General features: G+C 40.8%; 1 pseudogene; it reads right to left on the reverse strand.

Annotated features, from left to right (window-relative positions):
* Window positions 1–422: 422 nt before the first annotated feature.
* Window positions 423–26,984, reverse strand: LOC141600964 (LEAF RUST 10 DISEASE-RESISTANCE LOCUS RECEPTOR-LIKE PROTEIN KINASE-like 2.5; annotated as a pseudogene).

A 26,984-nucleotide genomic window follows, 5' to 3' on the forward strand; every position in this document is an offset into this window, starting at 1 on the left:
AAAAATACAAGTAAAGGAGTTTATTTGTTGCACCAAATATAATGTCATCAACATATACTTGTACAACCAACAGTTCAGCTGACTGTGACTTTAAGAACAATGTTTTGTCAACGGAGCCTCTTTTAAAACCATTTTCAATAAGAAATTTAGACAATCTATCATACCAACACCTAGGTTCTTGTTTTAGACCATAAAGAGCTTTGTCTAATTTGAAAACATGGTTAGGCAAATCATTGTTCTCAAAACCCGGTGGTTGCTCTACAAAGACATCTTCTTCCAAATATCCATTTAAGAAAGCGGTTTTAACGTCCATTTGGAAGAGTTTAATGCCTTTGTGAGCCGCAAAAGCTATAAGTAATCGTATGGCTTCAAGTCTAGCTACCGGTGCATAGGTCTCATCGTAGTCAATACCTTCTTGTTGATTATAACCTTGCACCACTAGCCACAGTGACTGTTTCCATTTGCTTAGAGTGATCTTCATCGGCACTGTTTTGAGTTGATTCAATTCTGGAGGTGGAGGCAACAGTCGTTGGGTCTGTTGCATCCATAGAGGAAACAGCAGCAGGTGTACCACGTGTTCCACCTGAGTTGCAGATTTCCTTTGGAGGTAACAGTCCCTGTGGCTGTTGCAAGTCAGCGTTGGGAGCCTCTATTTCCTCGAACACGAAATCCTTTCGAACGAGACCAATCTCGAACTCATCATCATCATCATCATCTTCTTCAAAGTTTTGTACCTGTCCAAGCACACTAGATTCATAAAAAATGACATGGATGCTTTCTTCAATCAACATGGTTCGTTTATTATAGACTTTATAGGCCTTGCTATGATCGGAGTAGCCAATAAATACTCCTTCATCACTACGTGGATCGAACTTACCCAAGTTGTTTTTACCATTGTTATGAACAAAACATTTGCTTCCAAAGCATCTAAAATATGAAATATTTGGCTTTCTTCCATGTAGTAATTCATAGGGGGTTTTATTCAAGATACTCCTTATCATGACACGATTATGAATGTAGCAAGCGGTATTTACCGCTTCGGCCCAAAAGTTCTTAGGCAACTTACTACATAATAACATTGTTCTAGCCATATCTTTAAGGGTTCTATTCATCCTTTCAACCACACCATTTTGTTGGGGGGTTCTAGGAGCCGAGAAGTTATGGTCTACACCATTCTCATCACAATAAGCATCAAATGATGAGTTTTTGAATTCGGTTCCATGACCGGTTCTTATTTAAACAAGTTTTAAGTCAAGTTTATTTTGAATCTTTCTCAACCAAATTAGAAACTCATCAAATGCCTCATTCTTAGAGCTTAAGAAGAGTGCCCAAACAAAACTAGAGTAATCATCAACAATGACACATACATAACGACTACCACCTCTACTTCTAGTTCTCATTGGTCCACACAAGTCGATATATAGAAGTTGTAAAGGTTGAGATGTACTCACAATTCTTTTGTATTTAGAGGAGCTTCTAACATGTTTGCCTCTAGCACATTCATCACACACTTTATCAAATTCAAACTTCATATTGGGAATGCCTTCAACTAAGTCGAGTCTTTTAAGGGTATTAAGAGTTTTAGTACTAACATGACCAAACCTTTTATGCCATAACCAAGGATCATTGTTCATTACACTCATGCAAGACATGGTATGACCGGATAGAGTGTTCAAATTGGTTAAGTACACGTCTTTGACACGTCTTCCTTTGAGTATTAGTTCATTAGTAGTGGCATCAATTATTCGACACACATTAGCACTAAATTCTACAATATTACCCTTATCACAAAGTTGAGAAATGCTAAGGAGATTATGCTTCAAACCTTTGACAAGCCGCACGTTGTCGACACAAAGTAATGGTGACTTACTGTAGACACCTCGTTTCTGAACCTCCCGCAAACCACCCGGTGATGATTGGGCCGCATGTTTGATACGCGGAACGATTTGTGACAGTTCGTAAGTTTATCGTCAAGTGATTGCTCAAACATTAATGTCTACCTCATGGTCATCATCTAGGCGTCATTACGGTCGTTTTGGCAGTAATTAGAGTTCATTTGGAGTCCGGGTCAAAAACCGTCTTCATTTTCCAAAACCGTCAAATCCCGAGTCAAAGCAATGTGCTTGTCTACCCATGGTTAGGATGTCATAAAATGTTGGGATTATATCTCATTTTGAGTCTCATGTCACTTCATTAGGCTAAACTTAAAGTTTACATTACAAATGTGCATTTCATTTAGTTAAAATGACAACCCGACCTTTAGGCCCGTTTTACGAGGTCATAACGACTTTTTTGGGTCGGGCCTATTTGACAGAAAGTTCTAGATCTTTCTTTTAGCTTTCCAACGCCACCGAAATCACCTTAATCCGAGTCTTGTAGAGAAAGTTATGCCTAAAAAACGACAGGCTGTCAAACGCGCTTTCTCGCGCAGAGAAACCTACCCGGGAAAGGACGCAGCAAGTGTTGCGCCTCTTCCAAGGGACGCAGCACCTGCTGCGCCTTTTCCCAAGGCTTTCTTTTTGTCCAAGTTTCCGCGTTTAACCTAAGTCGGTTGTTTCCAGATCTTTCCTTCCGTATCCAACTCTTACCATAATTCCTTCGTGTGATTAGTATAAATAGGAGCCTTCGTTCCTCATATTTCTCACGCGAGTGTCCGCCCTTCTCTTCTCCCTTTGCATTCTAGACTTTGTTCTTACTAATTGGCGCCTACGTGCTTGGACTTCCGACCACGTAAGCTCGGATCTTTCCGGGTACCAGCCTCTCCGTTGCATGACCGACCAATTTGACCAACTACACTCAATCAACTTAAATTAATTAATCGTTTTCCTCTTACGAGGGCACTCTCTTTGCATTCGCGTCGAGCATTCACTAATCGATATCTTAGTCCTTCTCGTTTCGTCAACATGTAAGTCTGAGGGTGTACAATTCCTCTTTTATTTATTGTATTTTACTTTTCGTATCATCAATTGTAAGGTTTACGTCGAAAATACCGTTAAAATCGATTTCTAAAAACCCTTTGTTAAAACCTGTTTTTGCGGATTTCCAGTAGATAACTGTCGAGAAAGGACGCAGCAACTGCTGCGCCTCTTCGAAGGAGCGCAGTTCCTGCTTCCTTTCTTCTTCGTTTGTCCTCTGTAATTCGTATTCGAAATCTTTCTTTTGCTTGTTCGTCTGTTAATTCTTCATCATAGTATCATAATAATTCCACATGTATTATAATCATCATCATGTTCATGTTTAATTTGTCATAAATCCGACTTAAATCCCTAATAATCCAATATTTGCGGGTTTTCGTCATTAAGTTCAATCCGGGTTGTAGGGATTCAATTTTTTCATATTGAGTTCCTGGAATTCGTCTTTGATATAATTTTCATCTGTTCATTCACATGTTCGTCACTGATTTGTCATTAATTCATCATGTTTAGTTTGTTTCGTTCACCGATGTCACTAATTAATTATTCCATCTTGTAATTAATTCGTTTAAATCCGTCTTATTCATGTTTTACTGTTTTAATGACCCATTTACATGTTAAATAACATGCTAATCACTTCTATCCGAGTAAATCATCAATTGATCTTTTAAATCACTAATCAACATTAACGGCTTGCAAATACGGCTTCACAGCCAGAACTGAGCCAAGGAACAGACGCGAAGAATCGCTGCGCGCCTATTCAAGGGGGACGCTCTCTGCTGCTACTGTTCTGGCCGAGTTCGTCTCGAACTCCGTTTCGCCTTGACCTAGTTTAATTAGTTTACGTATTAACTAACTATTATCCGTAATATCACGCTAATTCCTGTTCGTTAGTTGATTTATTTCATTCTTTTATTCTTTCTCTCAAATTATCCGTTTTAAAGGTATTTTCGACATAAATCGCCTATCCCAATGTAATTAATGTAATTTTCATTATTGTAATTTATGTTTATTGTATTTCTTTCATTGCTTGTATGTTTTTCACATGTAAATGAGCATTAAATCCTACTTCGACATTAATTGTATGCTTAATTAATTGTTTCATCGACTTAGTTAAATTCTCACATGCTAGGATCAAAACTTGGATGTTGCATTGCATGCATATAACCGACGATATATCAAGTACGAATAACTTCCCTAATCATTAGTAGAGGCCGCTATCGAGGCGGGCGGGATTAGGTGTTCGATCAAAAGAGCTTCCTAATACGTACCCTCACCCCTTACTACCCGGATCTCCGTGAGCACCCGTGTTCATTGGCATCCACGAGAGTCATTCTAGACATAGAATGCTAAGGGTAACGATTGCTTAGTGTTCATGTCACTACTTTGTGTCTTGACATGGCACGAGGTATTCGAACGGTTCCAATTTCCCATAAAAATTGGTGGCGACTCCTTACAAAATGCAAACGCTTGTTTTTCCGACCTTCACCAAGCGCCCCCGTGGGCGGCCCGCTGTCCACAGTTTGGCGACTCCGCTGGGGATAATACACTTACGTGTAGCCAAAAGGGTGAAACTTGAACAAGGTTAGGGAATAGTTTGTACAAGACAATTGTCGGTTTTCATAACTCGGTCTTCCTAGACCGTTTTATTCGGCCTTCCTAGGCCCAACCCAACCCATTCGACCAATCGTCCCGTCTAAACGGTCCTAATTCTTATTTGGGCCTAAGGATGGATAGCGATTGACGTCATCCATACCATGATGCTTACTCTTGTTTGTATCAAGGGCCTTCACTACTTGAGGAAATGGACTAGGAATCGGCCTTACTCTTGTTTGGTACGAGCCTCTCCACAGACTTCGGGTTTGATGGTTCGGTATGGCAACCCACCCTTTAAACCAAAACCCTTTTAAATGCACTCAGCATCCCGTTATAATGCTTGTATGAATGTTTGTACCTTACGTGATCACCATTTTCTAAACAAAACCTTTTTGTAAAATAAAATCCTTTTCAAAATGTAAACATTTTCAAAATAGCGCAAAATGAGTCAAAACTCTGTCCATATATCGAGTCAAACTTCGGGCCTCAAACCCATTTCAAAACTAAATACAAAAACAAAAAAACGAAAGCGAAAAAAAGTCCAACAAAAAAAACGAAAAATAAAAAGTCCGAAAAATAAAAAAAAAATATTTTCAAAACATGTAAATGTAAGTATGTAAATTCAATTGGGCTAAGTTAGAGTCGAAGTTCAAACTGACTATGTCCTAGTCGGATCTCTCTCGAGTCATAAACCCGTCTCTCTTTACATTTTGGGTCTTTTCAAATTCAAGTCAAGTCCTAAGGCGTCGCGCCGTCATTTTGGACCCCCTACCCCAATTCAGTTAGGATCTAAACACTCGAGTCACACGTTCCGAGGCTCAACACACGAGTCTCAATGGGCCTCATATTTGAGTCTAAACTACAACAATCTTCTTAAATAAGCAAACCTCGAGTCTAGAATCAACACGTGTCATCAATCCCGTCAATAGGGTCAATCATATAAGGGTCACTCCGTCAAAGTCAACACTCGAGTCTAAAATTAAAGTCAAGCACCGTGAATTCAAACACGAGAAGTCGCTCACGACGTTTCACGAATTCACAAATCAAGTCTAGATTTGTCATCTTGTCCCTTCTTTTGTTTATTGCCTTAGTATGCGTGATCCCATGTCGAATCGAGTTATAATGCGCGTCATTTTCGTCGAGTAGGAATCCGGAAAGTTCCGTTAGTCGGCAAGGTCACGAAGCGGATCAAGCGACAATCACCATGTCTCTTCAAGACGTTTATGCCATGGTCCTACGAGTTCAAGCTACAGTGGAAAATTTGAGCATTCACGTCCTCACCCTTGAAAATGGAATGGTGGAAAAGAACATACCACCTAGGGAAACCTCTAGTCTAGGTCATCCAAAGCTTACCTCTTGTAATAACAATCGTTCTAGAAAGCCGAAAAGCAGTGAAAGGAAACCGGGAGGCATCAAAGGGTGCTTACCGATTTAGGCATGTCTTATGCCAATGCTTTGAAGAGACTTTCTGCCCAAGGCAAGCTACATCCAATAGGACCGACTCCGGATCCACCTTTAGAGAAACAGGTGAACCTCTGGAAGGGCAACAAATATTGCTTATATCACCAAGGTAGAGGCCATGATATTGAAGAGTGTTTTCTCTTGAAACACGTTATCCAAGATATGATCGAAGAGGGCAAGCTTCCTAAGCCACCTTCTGTCGGGAAATCCAAGAAGATCGACCCTCTTGGGTCTAATATTATTAAACATGACGAAGAATCATTCCTAGACTGTTCTCACCTCCTCGATCCTCGTGACGACGGAGAGATCAACGTGCTTGAAGACGACAATATCCAAAATGGAACGCTCATGCTTTCCATTGCCTTCAACAACAAATTTTCCAATATAGAGGGAGCTATTGATAGTCTAAACTCTCGGCTTTCCAACATAGAGAACCAGTTTGCTGAAATGGGTAAGAAGCTTGATGCCCAACCTCTCAAGATGAAAAGTGTCTAGACAAACCCTCAATTTGACAGTCTTAAGGAGAAAGTAACTAGTGAATGATCTATTCCTAACAACTCTCCAAGGTCATTTACAAAGGCTTCCGAAAATAAGGGCACACCTCCTAGGAAATTTACCAACATTGGTATTACATACACCGATGCCCTTTAGAGACTCATGGAGCGACGAATGTTAAAGCCTATAGGACCTACTCCCGAACCCGAAAGGAAGTCCAAGTTCTGGGATGAGAATGCCTACTGCAAATACCATAGAGGCAAAGGGCATGATACAGAGAAATGTTACAAATTAAAACATCTCATTCAGGATATGATTGAAAGTGGGAGGTTGTCCCTCTCAACCTTTGACCCACAACGTAGCTTAGGCAATCCTCATGGATATACCAAATATCAAGAAGCTCTTCTTGACTATTATCCTTCCAATGTTCCCAGTGATGAGGATGAGGTGCTCAAATGGGTGAATGCTCAAAGCTAGATGTCGAAGCCAGTTGCTAGAAGATTAAACGTTCAAGCATGGGCCAATGATTACGAGTCTGGATCTAAGATCGCGTCAAAGTCTGAGTCCGAGTCTGAGTCTTAGGCTTTCTATCCCATAATATTTGTTCTAGTATCTTTCTTCGTGTCCATTTCCATTTCTAGTGACAACCTGGGGGCTGTCCCACGAGTCACCTGTCTTCTCAAGTCTATGCTAAATACATTTATCATTCATTTCAATAAAAATACAATTTTTAATCCGCATATTCAATCATATCTCTTCCTCTACCCATTTCCTGTGACAACAAGAATTGATTTGAGACATTTTTTAAAATGAGCAACCACATATGCCAAGTCGATGTGAGTGCACTTATATGATGTTCCGTTCAAAGTTGTAGAGGACCTGAAACTCCGTGTTCATTTTTCTTTACCTATTCCATGTCTGGCAATAGAAACCACAATATAACCCTAGTATAGGACGAGCCTATCTCAAGAGATTCTAGGACGAATCCAGACCGTCTCCCTTGTTAACGATCCATGACGGAAGGCAAGCCCATTCCCCACAATAAACAACCCGTGTTACTAAAAGACCAACCCGTTTCACATCAAAAGGTGCTAGTTTGACCCAAATCCATGGTAGCAAGAAAATCCAAGACGATACGAGCCATGATCAAAGACAAAGGCTCAATCAAGAGAAATGACCAAGATCAATATCCAACACAAAAGAGTCAAAAGAACAAGGCTCAATCAAATCAGCCTATGTCAATACCCAAGGTCAAAATCATCCTAAAAAAAAACCTGAATCAAAAATCTGAGCAAAAGCCGAAATATATCCTAGACCGAGAATCTGAGTCTGAATCAAGAACAACCCTAAAATCAAATACGGAATACTGCTGAATTCTATATAGAATCAAGACATCAATGAAGATGGTCGGCTAGCACCCTCACTTAGCCTTTCACACATCACACACCCTAAGTCCTTCTCGAGACCGTTACCAGGGAGATAGTTAGGAATTTTGAGAATCCTCTCAAGCTCGTCAAATATACCCATCCTTTAGGGCCAAGACATGGAAGCTTGAACCCACGTCATTTCAACCTACCCTTTATGTGCTCAGGCTACATCAAGCCAAGAGACTCCATTTCCAAGCCACATTACAAGCCGTAACCCCATCAAGCCTTAACTCCACAAAATCAAGCTCCAGAGATTTGTTCATCAAAGCCTCTTATTACCGAGCTCCACATTCCAAATATCCAATCCAGTTTCACCTTGGCCCATACACGGAGTCTTCAAATACTTTGCTACCCAGAACGGGACATACCCATATTCATCCTTAGGGTCCACTTCTAGTGTGCTCACATGACAAGGAAATTTTTACAAAATTAGTTATACCTCTTTGGTCTATGATCAGAGGGAGTTATCTCAAATCGATTCTTCGAGTCACCAAAGGAATATTATCCTTGCGACCTCTGCACTTTAAGGCCCTAACAACTTAGCTTAGGCACACACTTGAACTACGATCTGGTTTGATTTCACTTCACGTGAATACGTAGGCAGTCCTCAAGGACACAACCATCCCCACTTCCAACTTTCAATCTCAACCATCAACTTCCAACCTCAATTATCAACCATCCCAATTTTCAAATTAACATCCCTTCTATAATCAACACCTCTATACTGGGGGCTCCTTATTGTCGCCCAGCCTTTTTTTACCAAAGTCCAGAGTCATCTTCTCATCCTGGGGGCTTCTCTTCCAAGATGCCACCCTTCCTTTATTCCTCTAAGTCTAGCTAGTACTCGGTCCGGACAATGACAAAGGTCTTGGATCGATTCTCCAAGTCATCGTGCCTCAAGAGGGGTCTCTTTTACAGCAAGTGGCGGCAGAAAACATCCAAGTAGACAGCTGATCCATGGCTCATGCCTTGCCTTTATATGACGTCATCATTCTCTCAATTATTCTACCTTTGGAACTGATACGCATTGTCACCCACACTTGGATAGGGGTTGCGCATGCTTAAGCAAAGTCTGTCAAGGTCATCCCCTGTGTCGCGTCAAATCTAAATTAGTGTCGCGTCAAACCTAAGTCTACATTTCGCGTCACGTCCATATGAGGTTTGTGTCATGTCAAGTCCTATGTCAAAAGCCCATTTGAATATGCATAACGCATTACGAACGACAAACTTCTTTGAACAAGTTTTAAACAACTTTTATAAAGAAACGACTTTTGCAAAACCTATGTGTTTCCTCATTCGAGGTCCATGTGATAATTGCTTACGTGCATATGTGTTTATGTTCTATTTGCATATTAGATTGCATTCTTGTGTGGCTAATATCCATGCAGGTAAGTATCGAAGTTGCTCGTGCTCGCTCCGACTGGGGCTTCACCCAAGTCTTCATTCTCCCCAGCGCAGCAGTATTTTGCAGTATTGCTCACTCAAGATTTCTTCCATGACGATCAAGATTTTCCTAGTCGTTAAAATATTTTGTCCCCGGCGCAGCAGTATTTTGCAGTATTGCTCACTCAAGATTTCTTCCATGACGATCAAGATGTTCCTAGTCGTCAAAATATTTGTCCCCAGCGCAGCAGTATTTTGCAGTATTGCTCACTCAAGATTTCTTCCATGACGATCAAGATGTTCCTAGTCGTCAAAATATTTGTCCCCAGCGCAGCAGTATTTTGCAGTATTGCTCACTCAAGATTTTTTCCATGGCGATCAAGATGTTCCTAATCGTCAATATATTCCCCAACAAGAGTTCGCTTGAGACCGACGCAAGCAGATTCAACCTCAAGTTTTTGCCAGAGTTCGCTTGAGACCGACGGAAGCAGATTCCCCAGCAGTTTTTACCGACGTCCTGCTACCCTCAATATTATTTTTTCCTCAGAGTTCGGCAAAGGTGTCGTTCTCCAGAAGTTCCCAAACCAGAACCTCCTTCCTTAGGTTCGTAAGCCCAAAGTTAGGATTCTTACCCCTAGATTCTTAGATCCCAAAATGACCTCCTTTAGGTTCATAAACCTTTAAGCTCCCACACCAACATCCTTAGGTTCATAAACCCATAAATCCTTTTGGAGTTCCCATACCATAGAAAGCTTGGATGCATGTATCCAAAACAAGAATTAATATCCCAGTAGTTTCTAAACCTAACCTTAGGATCTCAATTCCTCTTAGGTTCACAAGCCTTTAAGTTTTCATACCAGCCGTCCTTTTAGGTTCACACACCTAGCTCTTTAGGTTCCCAAAGTCCCTAGAATTCATACACTTATGCCCTTAGGATCATATTCCTTTAGGATCATATTCCTTTAGGATCACCTTTTCCTTTTTAGGATCATATTCCTTTAGGATCACCTTTCCTTAGAGTTCCTACACCCAAAACTTGGTTACCCCTTTAGGTTGAACTTATATTTGGCCTCCTTCCCGTCGATGCTTTCCTTTAGGGCCCCACACCCTAGCACAATCCTTATATATCTTTTAGGTCTTAACCTTAGCTCCCATGCTCAACCTTAGCTCCCATGCTCAACCTTAGCTCCTACGCTTAACCTTAGCTCCTATGCACCTCCGGAAGCATCTCGAGAAGAAGTCTCAGGTATGGTCTCTTCTTATGGCTGGCGAGCTTCCTTACGTAGTCTAATGGACTTTAAACGACCCTCCCCGGAAGTCGACAGACTCTAAAATGTTCCCGACGACAGGTCCTTGGTTCAGACCCCTTGAGCCGCCTAGCGTCGCCATAGTCGTCAGGTTGTAATCTCCGATTGACCTGATGGCTATACTTTGACTTTCGCCTTGTCCAAGCCTCAGTCAAAGTGGGGGCTCTGTAGACACCTCGTTTCTGCACCTCCCGCAAACCACCCGGTGATGATTGGACCGCATGTTTGATACGCGGAACGATTTGTGACAGTTCGTAAGTTTATCGTAAAGTGATTGCTCAAACATTAATGTCTACCTCATGGTCATCATCTAGGCGTCATTACGGTCGTTTTGGCAGTAATTAGAGTTCATTTGGAGTCCGGGTCAAAAACCGTCTTCATTTTCTAAAACCGTCAAATCCCGAGTCAAAGCAATGTGCTTGTCTACCTATGGTTAGGATGTCATAAAATGTTGGGATTATATCTCATTTTGAGTCTCATGTCACTTCATTAGGCTAAACTTAAAGTTTACATTACAAATGTGCATTTCATTTAGTTAAAATGACAACCCGACCTTTAGGCCCGTTTTACGAGGTCATAACGACATTTTTGGGTCGGGCCTATTTGACAGAAAGTTCTAGATCTTTCTTTTAGCTTTCCAACGCCACCGAAATCACCTTAATCCGAGTCTTGTAGAGAAAGTTATGCCTAAAAAACGACAGGCTGTCAAACGCGCTTTCTCGCGCAGAGGAACCTACCCGGGAAAGGACGCAGCAAGTGCTGCGCCTCTTCCAAGGGACGCAGCACCTGCTGCGCCTTTTCCCAGGGCTTTCTTTTTGTCCAAGTTTCCGCGTTTAACCTAAGTCGGTTGTTTCCGGATCTTTCCTTCCGTATCCAACTCTTACCATAATTCCTTCGTGTGATTAGTATAAATAGGAGCCTTCGTTCCTCATATTTCTCACGCGAGTGTCCGCCCTTCTCTTCTCCCTTTGCATTCTAGACTTTGTTCTTACTAATTGGCGCCTACGTGCTTGGGCTTCCGACCACGTAAGCTCGGATCTTTCCGGGTACCAGCCTCTCCGTTGCATGATCGACCAATTTGACCAACTACACTCAATCAACTTAAATTAATTAATCGTTTTCCTCTTACGAGGGCACTCTCTTTGCATTCGCGTCGAGCATTCACTAATCGATATCTTAGTCCTTCTCGTTTCGTCAACATGTAAGTCTGAGGGTGTACAATTCCTCTTTTATTTATTGTATTTTACTTTTCGTATCATCAATTGTAAGGTTTACGTCAAAAATACCGTTAAAATCGATTTCTAAAAACCCTTTGTTAAAACCTGTTTTTGCGGATTTCCAGTAGATAACTGTCGAGAAAGGACGCAGCAACTGTTGCGCCTCTTCGAAGGAGCGCAGTTCCTGCTGCGCCTCTTCGTGAGGCTGCCGCAGTTCCTGCTTCCTTTCTTCTTCGTTTGTCCTCTGTAATTCGTATTCGAAATCTTTCTTTTTCTTGTTCGTCTGTTAATTCTTCATCATAGTATCATAATAATTCCACATGTATTATAATCATCATCATGTTCATGTTTAATTTGTCATAAATCCGACTTAAATCCCTAATAATCCAATATTTGCGGGTTTTCGTCATTAAGTTCAATCCGGGTTGTAGGGATTCAATTTGTTCATATTGAGTTCCTGAAATTCGTCTTTGATATAGTTTTCATCTGTTCATTCACATGTTCGTCACTGATTTGTCATTAATTCATCATGTTTAGTTTGTTTCGTTCACCGATGTCACTAATTAATTATTCCATCTTGTAATTAATTCGTTTAAATCCGTCTTATTCATGTTTTACTGTTTTAATGACCCATTTACATGTTAAATAACATGCTAATCACTTCTATCCGAGTAAATCATCAATTGATCCTTTAAATCACTAATCAACATTAACGGCTTGCAAATACGGCTTCACAGCCAGAACTGAGCCAAGGAACAGACGCAGCAACTGCTGCGCCTATTCCAAGGGACGCAGCTCTCTGCGCTTTGTTTCGGCCGAGTGAGTTCGTCTCGAACTCCGTTTCTGCCTTGACCTAGTTTAATTAGTTTACGTATTAACTAACTATTATCCGTAATATCACGCTAATTCCTGTTCGTTAGTTGATTTATTTCATTCTTTTATTCTTTCTCTCAAATTATCCGTTTTAAAGGTATTTTCGACATAAATCGCCTATCCCAATGTAATTAATGTAATTTTCATTATTGTAATTTATGTTTATTGTATTTCTTTCATTGCTTGTATGTTTTTCACATGTAAATGAGCATTAAATCCTACTTCGACATTAATTGTATGCTTAATTAATTGTTTCACCGACTTAGTTAAATTCTCACATGCTAGGATCAAAACTTGGATGTTGCATTGCATGCATATAACCGACGATATATCAAGTACGAATAACTTCCCTAATCATTAGTAGAGGCCGCTATCGAGGCGGGCGGGATTAGGTGTTCGATCAAAAGAGCTTCCTAATACGTACCCTCACCCCTTACTCCAGATCTCCGTGAGCACCCGTGTTCATTGGCATCCACGAGAGTCATTCTAGACATAGAATGCTAAGGGTAACGATTGCTTAGTGTTCATGTCACTACTTTGTGTCTTGACATGGGCACGAGGTATTGAACGGTTCCAATTTCCCATAAAAATTGGTGGCGACTCCTTACAAAATGCAAACGCTTGTTTTTCCGACCTTCACCAAGCGCCCCCGTGGGCGGCCCGCTGTCCACAGTTTGGCGACTCCGCTGGGGATAATACACTTACGTGTAGCCAAAAGGGTGAAACTTGAACAAGGTTAGGGAATAGTATGTACAAGACAATTGTCGGTTTTCATAACTCGGTCTTCCTAGACCGTTTTATTCGGCCTTCCTAGGCCCAACCCAACCCATTCGACCAATTGTCCCGTCTAAACGGTCCTAATTCTTATTTGGGCCTAAGGATGGATAGCGATTGACGTCATCCATACCATGATGCTTACTCTTGTTTGTATCAAGGGCCTTCACTACTTGAGGAAATGGACTAGGAATCGGCCTTACTCTTGTTTGGTACGAGCCTCTCCACAGACTTCGGGTTTGATGGTTCGGTATGGCAACCCACCCTTTAAACCAAAACCCTTTTAAATGCACTCAGCATCCCGTTATAATGCTTGTATGAATGTTTGTACCTTACGTGATCACCATTTTCTAAACAAAACCTTTTTGTAAAATAAAATCCTTTTCAAAATGTAAACATTTTCAAAATAGCGCAAAATGAGTCAAAACTCTGTCCATATATCGAGTCAAACTTCGGGCCTCAAACCCATTTCAAAACTAAATACAAAAACAAAAAAAACAAAAGCGAAAAAAAGTCCAACAAAAAAAACGAAAAATAAAAAGTCCGAAAAATAAAAAAAAAATATTTTCAAAACATGTAAATGTAAGTATGTAAATTCAATTGGGCTAAGTTAGAGTCGAAGTTCAAACTGACTATGTCCTAGTCGGAACTCTCTCGAGTCATAAACCCGTCTCTCTTTACATTTTGGGTCTTTTCAAATTCAAGTCAAGTCCTAAGGCGTCGCGCCGTCATTTTGGACCTCCTACCCCAATTCAGTTAGGATCTAAACACTCGAGTCACACGTTCCGAGGTTCAACACACGAGTCTCAATGGGCCTCATATTTGAGTCTAAACTACAACAGTCTTCTTAAATAAGCAAACCTCGAGTCTAGAATCAACACGTGTCATCAATCCCGTCAATAGGGTCAATCATATAAGGGTCACTCCGTCAAAGTCAACACTCGAGTCTAAAATTAAAGTCAAGCACCGTGAATTCAAACACGAGAAGTCGCTCACGACGTTTCACGAATTCACAAATCAAGTCTAGATTTGTCATCTTGTCCCTTCTTTTGTTTATTGCCTTAGTATGCGTGATCCCATGTCGAATCGAGTTATAATGCGCGTCATTTCTGTCGAGTAGGAATCCGGCAAGTTCCGTTAGTCAGCAAGGTCACGAAGCAGATCAAGCGACAATCACCATGTCTCTTCAAGACGTTTATGCCATGGTCCTACGAGTTCAAGCTACAGTGGAAAATTTGAGCATTCACGTCCTCACCCTTGAAAATGGAATGGTGGAAAAGAACATACCACCTAGGGAAACCTCTAGTCTAGGTCATCCAAAGCTTACCTCTTGTAATAACAATCGTTCTAGAAAGCAAAAAACACGGTGAAAGGAAACCGGGAGGCATCAAAGGGTGCTTACCGATTTAGGCATGTCTTATGCCGATGCTTTGAAGAGACTTTCTGCCCAAGGCAAGCTACATCCAATAGGACCGACTCCGGATCCACCTTTAGAGAAACAGGTGAACCTCTGGAAGGGCAACAAATATTGCTTATATCACCAAGGTAGAGGCCATGATATTGAAGAGTGTTTTCTCTTGAAACACGTTATCCAAGATATGATCGAAGAGGGCAAGCTTCCTAAGCCACCTTCTGTCGGGAAATCCAAGAAGATCGACCCTCTTGGGTCTAATATTATTAAACATGACGAAGAATCATTCCTAGACTGTTCTCACCTCCTCGATCCTCGTGACGACGGAGAGATCAACGTGCTTGAAGACGACAATATCCAAAATGGAATGCTCATGCTTTCCATTGCCTTCAACAACAAATTTTCCAATATAGAGGGAGCTATTGATAGTCTAAACTCTCGGCTTTCCAACATAGAGAACCAGTTTGCTGAAATGGGTAAGAAGCTTGATGCCCAACCTCTCAAGATGAAAAGTGTCTAGACAAACCCTCAATTTTACAGTCTTAAGGAGAAAGTAACTAGTGAACGATCTATTCCTAACAACTCTCCAAGGTCATTTACAAAGGCTTCCGAAAATAAGGGCACACCTCCTAGGAAATTTACCAACATTGGTATTACATACACCGATGCCCTTCAGAGACTCATGGAGCGACGAATGTTAAAGCCTATAGGACCTACTCCCGAACCCGAAAGGAAGTCCAAGTTCTGGGATGAGAATGCCTACTGCAAATACCATAGAGGCAAAGGGCATGATACAGAGAAATGTTACAAATTAAAACATCTCATTCAGGATATGATTGAAAGTGGGAGGTTGTCCCTCTCAACCTTTGACCCACAACGTAGCTTAGGCAATCCTCATGGATATACCAAATATCAAGAAACTCTTCTTGACTATTATCCTTCCAATGTTCCCAGTGATGAGGATGAGGTGCTCAAATGGGTGAATGCTCAAAGCCAGATGTCGAAGCCAGTTGCTAGAAGATTAAACGTTCAAGCATGGGCCAATGATTACGAGTCTGGATCTAAGATCGCGTCAAAGTCTGAGTCCGAGTCTGAGTCTTAGGCTTTCTATCCCATAATATTTGTTCTAGTATCTTTCTTCGTGTCCATTTCCATTTCTAGTGACAACCTGGGGGCTGTCCCACGAGTCACCTGTCTTCTCAAGTCTATGCTAAATACATTTATCATTCATTTCAATAAAAATACAATTTTTAATCCGCATATTCAATCATATCTCTTCCTCTACCCATTTCCTGTGACAACAAGAATTGATTTGAGACATTTTTTAAAATGAGCAACCACATATGCCAAGTCGATGTGAGTGCACTTATATGATGTTCCGTTCAAAGTTGTAGAGGACCTGAAACTCCGTGTTCATTTTTCTTTACCTATTCCATGTCTGGCAATAGAAACCACAATATAACCCTAGTATAGGACGAGCCTATCTCAAGAGATTCTAGGACGAATCCAGACCGTCTCCCTTGTTAACGATCCATGACGGAAGGCAAGCCCATTCCCCACAATAAACAACCCGTGTTACTAAAAGACCAACCCGTTTCACATCAAAAGGTGCTAGTTTGACCCAAATCCATGGTAGCAAGAAAATCCAAGACGATACGAGCCATGATCAAAGACAAAGGCTCAATCAAGAGAAATGACCAAGATCAATATCCAACACAAAAGAGTCAAAAGAACAAGGCTCAATCAAATCAGCCTATGTCAATACCCAAGGTCAAAATCATCCTAAAAAAAACCTGAATCAAAAATCTGAGCAAAAGCCGAAATATATCCTAGACCGAGAATCGAGTCCGAATCAAGAACAACCCTAAAATCAAATACGGAATACTGCTGAATTCTATATAGAATCAAGACATCAATGAAGATGGTCGGCTAGCACCCTCACTTAGCCTTTCACACATCACACACCCTAAGTCCTTCTCGAGACCGTTACCAGGGAGATAGTTAGGAATTTTGAGAATCCTCTCAAGCTCGTCAAATATACCCATCCTTTAGGGCCAAGACATGGAAGCTTGAACCCACGTCATTTCAACCTACCCTTTATGTGCTCAGGCTACATCAAGCCAAGAGACTCCATTTCCAAGCCACATTACAAGCCGTAACCCCATCAAGCCTTAACTCCACAAAATCAAGCTCCAGAGATTTGTTCATCAAAGCCTCTTATTACCGAGCTCCACATTCCAAATATCCAATCCAGTTTCACCTTGGCCCATACACGGAGTCTTCAAATACTTTGCTACCCAGAACGGGACATACCCATATTCATCCTTAGGGTCCACTTCTAGTGTGCTCACATGACAAGGAAATTTTTACAAAATTAGTTATACCTCTTTGGTCTATGATCAGAGGGAGTTATCTCAAATCGATTCTTCGAGTCACCAAAGGAATATTATCCTTGCGACCCCTGCACTTTAAGGCCCTAACAACTTAGCTTAGGCACACACTTGAACTACGATCTGGTTTGATTTCACTTCACGTGAATACGTAGGCAGTCCTCAAGGACACAACCATCCCCACTTCCAACTTTCAATCTCAACCATCAACTTCCAACCTCAATTATCAACCATCCCAATTTTCAAATTAACATCCCTTCTATAATCAACACCTCTATACTGGGGGCTCCTTATTGTCGCCCAGCCTTTTTTTACCAAAGTCCAGAGTCATCTTCTCATCCTAAGGGCTTCTCTTCCAAGATGCCACCCTTTCTTTATTCCTCTAAGTCTAGCTAGTACTCGGTCCGGACAATGACAAAGGTCTTGGATCGATTCTCCAAGTCATCGTGCCTCAAGAGGGGTCTCTTTTACAGCAAGTGGCGGCAGAAAACATCCAAGTAGACAGCTGATCCATGGCTCATGCCTTGCCTTTATATGACGTCATCATTCTCTCAATTATTCTACCTTTGGAACTGATACGCATTGTCACCCACACTTGGATAGGGGTTGCGCATGCTTAAGCAAAGTTTGTCAAGGTCATCCCCTGTGTCGCGTCAAATCTAAATTAGTGTCGCTTCAAACCTAAGTCTACATTTCGCGTCACGTCCATATGAGGTTTGTGTCATGTAAAGTCCTATGTCTAAAGCCCATTTGAATATGCATAACGCATTACGAACGACAAACTTCTTTGAACAAGTTTTAAACAACTTTTATAAAGAAACGACTTTTGCAAAACCTATGTGTTTCCTCATTCGAGGTCCATGTGATAATTGCTTACGTGCATATGTGTTTATGTTCTATTTGCATATTAGATTGCATTCTTGTGTGGCTAATATCCATGCAGGTAAGTATCAGAAGCAGTGCTCGCTCCGACTTGGGGCTTCACCCAAGTCTTCATTCTCCCAGTAGCAAAGATATTTTTGAGTATTGCTCACTCAAGATTTCTTCCATGACGATCAAGATGTTCCTAGTCGTCAAAATATTTTGTCCCCGGCGCAGCAGTATTTTGCAGTATTGCTCACTCAAGATTTCTTCCATGACGATCAAGATGTTCCTAGTCGTCAAAATATTTGTCCCCAGCGCAGCAGTATTTTGCAGTATTGCTCACTCAAGATTTCTTCCATGACGATCAAGATGTTCCTAGTCGTCAAAATATTTGTCCCCCGCGCAGCAGTATTTTGCAGTATTGCTCACTCAAGATTTCTTCCATGACGATCAAGATGTTCCTAGTCGTCAAAATATTTGTCCCCCGCGCAGCAGTATTTTGCAGTATTGCTCACTCAAGATTTTTTCCATGGCGATCAAGATGTTCCTAATCGTCAATATATTCCCCAACAAGAGTTCGCTTGAGACCGACGCAAGCAGATTCAACCTCAAGTTTTTGCCAGAGTTCGCTTGAGACCGACGGAAGCAGATTCCCCAGCAGTTTTTACCGACGTCCTGCTACCCTCAATATTATTGTTTCCTCGGAGTTCGGCAAAGGTGTCGTTCTCCAGAAGTTCCCAAACCAGAACCTCCTTCCTTAGGTTCGTAAACCCAAAGTTAGGATTCTTACCCCTAGATTCTTAGATCCCAAAATGACCTCCTTTAGGTTCATAAACCTTTAAGCTCCCACACCAACATCCTTAGGTTCATAAACCCATAAATCCTTTTGGAGTTCCCATACCATAGAAAGCTTGGATGCATGTATCCAAAACAAGAATTAATATCCCAGTAGTTCCTAAACTTAACCTTAGGATCCCAATTCCTCTTAGGTTCACAAGCCTTTAAGTTTTCATACCAGCCGTCCTTTTAGGTTCACACACCTAGCTCTTTAGGTTCCCAAACTCCCTAGAATTCATACACTTATGCCCTTAGGATCATATTCCTTTAGGATCACCTTTTCCTTTTTAGGATCATATTCCTTTAGGATCACCTTTCCTTAGAGTTCCTAAACCCAAAACTTGGTTACCCCTTTAGGTTGAACTTATATTTGGCCTCCTTCCCGTCGATGCTTTCCTTTAGGGCCCCACACCCTAGCACAATCCTTATATATCTTTTAGGTCTTAACCTTAGCTCCCATGCTCAACCTTAGCTCCCATGCTCAACCTTAGCTCCTACGCTTAACCTTAGCTCCTATGCACTTCCGGAAACATCTCGAGAAGAAGTCTCAGGTATGGTCTCTTCTTATGGCTGGCGAGTTTCCTTACGTAGTCTAATGGACTTTAAACGACCCTCCCCGGAAGTCGACAGACTCTAAAATGTTCCCGACGACAGGTCCTTGGTTCAGACCCCTTGAGCCGCCTAGCGTCGCCATAGTCGTCAGGTTATAATCTCCGATTGACCTGATGGCTATACTTTGACTTTCGCCTTGTCCAAGCCTCAGTCAAAGTGGGGGCTCTGTAGACACCTCGTTTCTGCACCTCCCGCAAACCACCCGGTGATGATTGGGCCGCATGTTTGATACGCGGAACGATTTGTAATAGTTCGTAAGTTTATCGTCAAGTGATTGCTCAAACACTAATGTCTACCTCATGGTCATCATCTAGGCGTCATTACGGTCGTTTTGGCAGTAATTAGAGTTCATTTGGAGTCCGGGTCAAAAACCGTCTTCATTTCTAAAACCGTCAAATCCCGAGTCAAAGCAATGTGCTTGTCTACCTATGGTTAGGATGTCATAAAATGTTGGGATTATATCTCATTTTGAGTCTCATGTCACTTCATTAGGCTAAACTTAAAGTTTACATTACAAATGTGCATTTCATTTAGTTAAAATGACAACCCGACCTTTAGGCCCGTTTTACGAGGTCATAACGACATTTTTGGGTCGGGCCTATTTGACAGAAAGTTCTAGATCTTTCTTTTAGCTTTCCAACGCCACCAAAATCACCTTAATCCGAGTCTTGTAGAGAAAGTTATGCCTAAAAAACGACAGGCTGTGAAACGCGCTTTCTCGCGCAGAGGAACCTACCCGGGAAAGGACGCAGCAAGTGCTGCGCCTCTTCCAAGGGACGCAGCACCTGCTGCGCCTTTTCCCAGGGCTTTCTTTTTGTCCAAGTTTCCGCGTTTAACCTAAGTCGGTTGTTTCCGGATCTTTCCTTCCGTATCCAACTCTTACCATAATTCCTTCGTGTGATTAGTATAAATAGGAGCCTTGGTTCCTCATATTTCTCACGCGAGTGTCCGCCCTTCTCTTCTCCCTTTGCATTCTAGACTTTGTTCTTACTAATTGGCGCCTACGTGCTTGGACTTTCGACCATGTAAGCTCGGATCTTTCCGGGTACCAGCCTCTCCGTTGCATGACCGACCAATTTGACCAACTACACTCAATCAACTTAAATTAATTAATCGTTTTCCTCTTACGAGGGCACTCTCTTTGCATTCGCGTCGAGCATTCACTGATCGATATCTTAGTCTTTCTCGTTTCGTCAACATGTAAGTCTGAGGGTGTACAATTCCTCTTTTATTTATTGTATTTTACTTTTCGTATCATCAATTGTAAGGTTTACGTCGAAAATACCGTTAAAATCAATTTCTAAAAACCCTTTGTTAAAACCTGTTTTTGCGGATTTCCAGTAGATAACTGTCGAGAAAGGACGCAGCAACTGCTGCGCCTCTTCGAAGGAGCGCAGTTCCTGCTGCGCCTCTTCGTGAGGCTGCCGCAGTTCCTGCTTCCTTTCTTCTTCGTTTGTCCTCTGTAATTCGTATTCGAAATCTTTCTTTTGCTTGTTCGTCTGTTAATTCTTCATCATAGTATCATAATAATTCCACATGTATTATAATCATCATCATGTTCATGTTTAATTTGTCATAAATCCGACTTAAATCCGTAATAATCCAATATTTGCGGGTTTTCGTCATTAAGTTCAATCCGGGTTGTAGGGATTCAATTTGTTCATATTGAGTTCCTGGAATTCGTCTTTGATATAGTTTTCATCTGTTCATTCACATGTTCGTCACTGATTTGTCATTAATTCATCATGTTTAGTTTGTTTCGTTCACCGATGTCACTAATTAATTATTCCATCTTGTAATTAATTCGTTTAAATCCGTCGTATTCATGTTTTACTGTTTTAATGACCCATTTACATGTTAAATAACATGCTAATCACTTCTATCCGAGTAAATCATCAATTGATCCTTTAAATCACTAATCAACATTAACGGCTTGCAAATACGGCACACGGGGGGACCGAGCCAAAGGAACAGACGCGAAAGAATCGGCCGCGCTATTCAAGGGGACGGACTCTGCTGCGCTTTGTTTCTGGCTTAGTTCTCGTCTCTCGAACTCCGTTTCGCCTTGACCTAGTTTAATTAGTTTACGTATTAACTAACTATTATCCGTAATATCACGCTAATTCCTGTTCGTTAGTTGATTTATTTCATTCTTTTATTCTTTCTCTCAAATTATCCGTTTTAAAGGTATTTTCGACATAAATCGCCTATCCCAATGTAATTAATGTAATTTTCATTATTGTAATTTATGTTTATTGTATTTCTTTCATTGCTTGTATGTTTTTCACATGTAAATGAGCATTAAATCCTACTTCGACATTAATTGTATGCTTAATTAATTGTTTCACCGACTTAGTTAAATTCTCACATGCTAGGATCAAAACTTGGATGTTGCATTGCATGCATATAACCGACGATATATCAAGTACGAATAACTTCCCTAATCATTAGTAGAGGCCGCTATCGAGGCGGGCGGGATTAGGTGTTCGATCAAAAGAGCTTCCTAATACGTACCCTCACCCCTTACTCCAGATCTCCGTGAGCACCCGTGTTCATTGGCATCCACGAGAGTCATTCTAGACATAGAATGCTAAGGGTAACGATTGCTTAGTGTTCATGTCACTACTTTGTGTCTTGACATGGCACGAGGTATTCGAACGGTTCCAATTTCCCATAAAAATTGGTGGCGACTCCTTACAAAATGCAAACGCTTGTTTTTCCGACCTTCACCAAGCGCCCCCGTGGGCGGCCCGCTGTCCACACTTACCAACCTTTCCAATGCCAATTACTTCACCCTTTTTGTTGTCACCAAACCTTACCGTGCCACCATTGTTTGCTTTAAGTGAGAGGAATTGGCTTCTATCACCCGTCATGTGACGAGAGCATCCACTATCCAAGTACCAATTGCGGCCGCCTCTCACCAAGCCCTACACAAGATTAGATTTTGAGTTTAGGAACCCAAACAAACTTGGGTCCCCTTTTGTGATCAACATATCTTACAGTGTCTTTCCTAATCCATATTTGCTTTATTATTTTGATGTTCTTGTTAATGTCATTAAATCTTTTTCTACAAGCATTGAAGATATGACCATTCTTACCAGAATAGTTGAAAATAATGTACTCGGGAAGACCAACGTATTTCCTTCTTCTAAAATCAGTTTTAGGCTTCTGGATGCAACAGTCAGTCTGACTGTTCCATTTGAAGCCTAAACCAGCAACTTTGTTACATCTCTCGGTTTGACTTGTGAGAAAGTTTAACACGGTTTAACTTCCTTCCCATTTTTCAGTGATGTTTTTAGCACTTATAAGTTCATTGGTCAAGTCATTGACTCTGGAGAGGAGATGCAAATTCTTTTCTTTTTCCCTCTTGAGTTCATCATTGTTAACACTTTTAATGGACAACCTTTTCTCAACTATGAAGTCATGGGTGTGGTTATTGAGTTTAGACACGAGATATCCGATTTTTTCTTTAGACTCTTCATATTTAGATGTCATCTCATCAAGACGTTTGTTTAGATCAACGAATTCATCGGATCTATGATGAGGAGTAGATCTAGAAGTGCTACACTTGGGCATACCCTTTTGAAGAAAAGTAAGCCTCTCATGAAGAACCTCTATTTATTTCTTGAGACTAACTACTTCACCTTTTAGACACTTGTTTTCATTGACCAAACCTTCAATTTTCTCATTGGACTTGTCTAAATATTTGTCAGAAGCAACAGTCCCAGACACTGTTTCTCTTAGGTCTACAATTTCAACTACAAGGTCATAGACTTCATTTTCGAGAGCATCTTTGTCCTTCAAAAGATCATCACGTTCCTTGGTTAGTGAGGAAACTTGCATCACCAAGGTAGTGTTGACATTTTCAAGGTCAGAGACGTCCGTGGGGGTCATCCTAAGACGCTCTAGTTCTTTAGTCAAATGTTTGTTCAACTTGTTGACTCTTTTAACTTCATCATAAGCCTCAGAGGTGACAGTGACGCTGTCTTTTGCTTTTAGTTTATTTTTAAGGTTAAAGTTCTCTTGAGCAATTTCCTCAATCTCATTTTGCATCACCTCAAGCTTATCATTTTGAAACCGACACTTATCAAAAAGTTGGTCAAGAAGCTTACATACTTTCTCTTTGGAGTAAGTTCTAGCCTTGGCCTTTAGATGATTTACCTCATTGTCGGAATCAGATTCAGAGTCATCGGGATTAGCCATGAGGCATCTTAGGTGTTCAATTTTTGAGGTTTTTTTAGACTTTGTCCTTAAGATGACTTGTAAGACACATTTTAGCCTCTAGTTCCTCCTCGATGAGTTCCTCATCTTCCTCGGAGTCGGACATTCCCCAAATAGCACTCATGACTCTATGTTTATAGTCCTTTTTAACTTTTTCTCTTCTTTCCCTTGATTTGATGTCATCCCACTTGGGACATTCTTTAATTTGGTGAGTTTTATCACCACATTTAAAGCATCCCACGGTGGAACTAGATCGTTTCTTAGGAAAGCGTTTTTTCGAGTAATTATTAGTGAACCTTTTGTTTCCTTGACCATTGACTAACCCGGCTAGATTCCTTGAGAACATAGTAAACTCGTCTTCCTCCTCATCTTCTCCATCACTTGGAGAGGATGTGAGGGCGAGACTCTTTCCCTTTGAGGACTCACTAGAATGCTTGTCGAGATTAAACTCATGAGCCATTAGTGATCCCATTAGTTCATGAAGAGATAGGGTTCACAAGTCTTTAGCTTCCTCTATGGCGGTGACCTTGGGTTGCCACTTAGAGGTTAGACTACGAAGGATTTTTCGAATGATGTCCTCGGACTCGAAATTCCTTCCTAGACTCTTTAGCTCATTAATAATACAAGAAAAAAGTGAAGAAAAACTATTTATGGACTCGTCCTTTGACATTCTAAACATCTCATATTGTTGCATGAGAAGGTCAACACGGTGTTTTCTCACTTGGGATGTCCCTTCATAAGCAAGTACAAGAGAATCCCAAATAGATTTTGTCGTAGGACATCCAGAGATTCGACTAACTTCCCCCTCACCAACACAACGTTGAAGAATCGACATTGCTTTGGAGTTCTTTTCGGCAAGTTTGAAGTCATTTTCATTGTAATCTTTTTCCTCTTTTGTTTTGGTGAAACCGTTTAAGATATCGGTTTCCTCAATAACAAGAGGTCCATTTTGGATGATGTTCCAACATTGATAATCTATGCTTGATTTAACCTTTGAAAGATAAAAAGAACTTCAAGTGTTACGAATTGAGGCAACGGTCCAGGCTGCTGTTACTTGTGAAAGTAACAGTGGTCTTAACTGTTTCTATTACTTTAAAATACTCTACTTTCTAACTTGTACATTAGATGACGCCTAGGACTCAATACAATTGGGTGATCAACAATTCAACACTTCTTAATCCAAGCTTGATTTAACCAAAAATCCTGAAAAGGTAAACTAAGATAGCACACATTAAATGGGCATGTTATCATCAATCAAAGGAACCCAACAAAAGGCTAAAAATGAGATCATGTTATTTGGTTTTTAGAATACAACTTTCATTATCTTACATCATCCAATGGTTACGCCGAGGTTCAATCGTCAAGGTTACAGATTTATCTGTCAAAATCTCAGTAGATGACTAAAGATATGTACTTTTCTTAGAAGGAGTTGCAGGATTAGGATACTCACCGATTATTCTTCCTCTAAGCCCTAAATAAGATAATTCGACGTAGTTGTAGAATTTGGGTGCTCGTCAATTATTCTTCTTCTGGACTCTAGGGAATAGGGGTGCTCCATTATTTTGTCAGTAAAAGAAGTTTAGACAATAGATGGTACTACCCAAATAAACCTGCAAAAAGAAATATCTATATCCAGTAATTTCAACCATTTGCTACTTAGGAGGACGGCGATTCAAATAAAAAGAGAGAAGAGAGCAAATGAACCTGAACTTTCTAGAAGAACCTGAATTCTCGTCTTCATCGGCTCCAATGCCTGATGTTACCTTTGGATTGGAAATATCAGATTGGAGGGAGTACTATTCAGTATTCACCAGTCACCACATGTAAAAGACAATCAATCAGTACAACCCATTAAATAATACTCTCCCAAGAATCAAAATATTCAAACTTTCACAGAACAATACTAGTAAACTAACAATCATTCAGCCAAGGTTTATTAATTCTGCATATAATGTCATTTTTCTTAGAAGATATTGCAGGATTATGCCTGCTCTAAAGAAGATAGTTTGACGTATTTGATGGAATTGCGATCCGGGACGTACCTTACAAGTTTCACATACAATAATAATTTGGAATCATACTGAGTATATGTCAGTGTGTAGACTGTAGAGGGAGAACCTAAGAAAAAAAACAATTAAGAGACGAAGCAAAATGAAAATTTCGATACTGCAAGGCTTGAAGTTAAAATCCAAGCTCAAGTCTAACCACAAACAGATTTTCCAAATAATTCATACTATACAATTTCATAAATGGGACAATTGACATTCTAGTAAAACATGCAAATACCAATAAGAAACATATCAAGTTTCGCTCGCTCTCAAGTCTCAGTCACTAGTTTCCTCTTGGGAGGCTCTATGGACTCGAGACACCCTTGTAGCATATCCACCACCTGGCTCATTGATGGTCGATCTGATGGATAAGTCTGAATGCACCATAAGCTCACTAAAATCATCTTTCTTTGTACCGCCTTTTCTTCATCATTTGAAGTACCTTCAAATGGAGATTCATTCTCATGTTCAAGTCGGTCGTATATCCACACACATGTGACACATCACTGCTTCTTTGCTGATTAGCTGACAAGTTTTTCCGACCGCAAACAATATCTAAAACCATCATCCCGAAGCTATAGACATCTGATTTGTGAGAAACTCCACCAATAGTCCTACAAATGACTTCAGGAGCTATATAACCTATAGTCCCTCTTGCTTCCATCATTGATATGGTTTTGTCTTGTATCGGACATAACCTAGCTAGCCCAAAATCCGATATCTTAGGGCATAACTCTTCATCTAGTAAAATGTTGTGAGGCTTGATGTCTAAGTGCAAAATCCGAGCATTACAACCTCGGTGCAAGTAGTCCAACCCTCTTGCAATGCCCATTGCGATATTAAGAAGTGTTTCCCATGGTAAAGATTGATTGCTAGGAAGGCTAGCACCATGAATTGTGAACATTTCAAGAGACCCGTTTGGTAAATATTCATATATCAACGCTCGTTTCTTACCCTCAAAGCAAAACCCTAAAAGAGCGACAATATTGACATGGTTAGTTCGATTAATGCTTGCTACCTCATTAAGGAAATCCTCCCCGTCTCCCTTGGATTGTTTCAACAGCTTTACCGCCACAAGGCGGCCACTCAATAGTTTGCCTTTGTACACAATATCATGTCCACCTTCACCAAGTTTGTCTTTGAATCCATTGGTCAT

The sequence above is a fragment of the Silene latifolia genome, chromosome 9 (assembly GCF_048544455.1).
Source record: "Silene latifolia isolate original U9 population chromosome 9, ASM4854445v1, whole genome shotgun sequence".
Classification (NCBI taxonomy): Eukaryota; Viridiplantae; Streptophyta; class Magnoliopsida; order Caryophyllales; family Caryophyllaceae; genus Silene; species Silene latifolia.